Here is a 1,412-nt window from a genome sequence, read left to right on the forward strand (position 1 = left end):
TATATATATATACTGTATGTATATAGTTGACATTGATTACATCTGACTGACTACTGTATTTTCATTACATACAACAGTGTTAATTTTTTCTATGAGCGCAATGGTCTGTCACCCAGACGTGACTGATGAGAGTGACTGTGACTCTGACATGGAGCTTGTTTCTTTGTCACTACGTACCTCTACTGATAATAAAAACACAGACCTTAACCAACAAGTACTGGACTTAAAATCAGAAGTTGACAGACTATGTGACTGTTAACATGACTCACTAGACTTGCAGCAGAATGTGCTTAAACAGTGGCAGCAACTCAACAGAGGAAACTCAATGTCCCCTGCAGCTAATCAGCCAAAAATATCTCCTACACCTGATGTGCCTACTGTAGACAGAGCTGGAACTGCAGTCACTGCGGATGATTCTGACTCTTTTTTCAGAAACACTCACTTGAGCTTAATAACATTTCCAGAGTGATTGCAGCAGCTTTGCATTATGCAAATTTGGAACGTACTGTGTTTTCTGGAGATAAAGTACCACCTGAAGACTAGCTGCAAGCTGTTAGTTCCTATAGGTCCTCACTGAACTTGACTGAAACACAACTACTGAATGAACTACCACACTTCCTGGCTAAAGAGCCCAAAAAAGTGGTACAATGTGCTTAGCTCTCATATTGCCTCATAGACTCAATTTTGTTAGGTGTTTCAGTCAGTTTTTCTGCCTTATGATAACCAGGAATGCATAATGAGAGGACTATTGGAACATGTCCAGGCTCCAGAAAAGCCACTTCCTACATTTTTTGCCCAGATGCTGAGTGAATTTGGCAAGCTAAAAAGTCCACGACCTAAAAAAGTGAACAGTTTGAAACTATTAGCAAACACTCACTTGAAAAATACAGAGTTGCATTGTATGGCGCTAACATAAATTCTGTTATGGACGTCCTGCTCACCAACTTCACATTGTTCTTGGACTCAGTAGACCCCATGTTCCTACACATTACAAGGAACAACGAAAACCAGAACCACACTTTTTCAATTGCTCTCAGCCAGGGTTCACTACCCACACTTGCCTCAGTTGGTAAAACCAGACTTCTTCAAAACTGACCACTGTGGATACATCAGTGCTGGGCCCAGTGCAAACACCCATCCAAGCCACTTCCCCTGATCTGAGTGGACAAATGACTGATAATAATGTCACCCCAACCCAACACCACACCAGGCAGTTGGCAAACTTCAGGGTGGGGGGCATTTCATCGAGGCCACCCTCCCTCCAAACACCTCTCCATTTGAAGAAAGCCCATTCTTAGGACACATAGAGGACATTGGGCCTCATGCAAGAACCGTTCGTACACACAGATTTGTTCTTAAATTGTGCGTACGAGTGATTTAGGAGAATTTGTGGCATTCACCAATGTTTTCAT

General features: G+C 42.3%; 1 protein-coding gene across 1 annotated transcript in view; it reads right to left on the reverse strand.

Moving 5' to 3' along the window:
• Window positions 1-1,412, reverse strand: part of LOC106526098 (formin-2) — a gene marked incomplete at its 3' end in the record, with an annotated part of 66,801 nt that overhangs the window by 8,395 nt on the left and 56,994 nt on the right.

This window comes from Austrofundulus limnaeus, unplaced genomic scaffold (genome assembly GCF_001266775.1).
Source record: "Austrofundulus limnaeus strain Quisiro unplaced genomic scaffold, Austrofundulus_limnaeus-1.0 Scaffold259, whole genome shotgun sequence".
Taxonomy (NCBI): domain Eukaryota; kingdom Metazoa; phylum Chordata; class Actinopteri; order Cyprinodontiformes; family Rivulidae; genus Austrofundulus; species Austrofundulus limnaeus.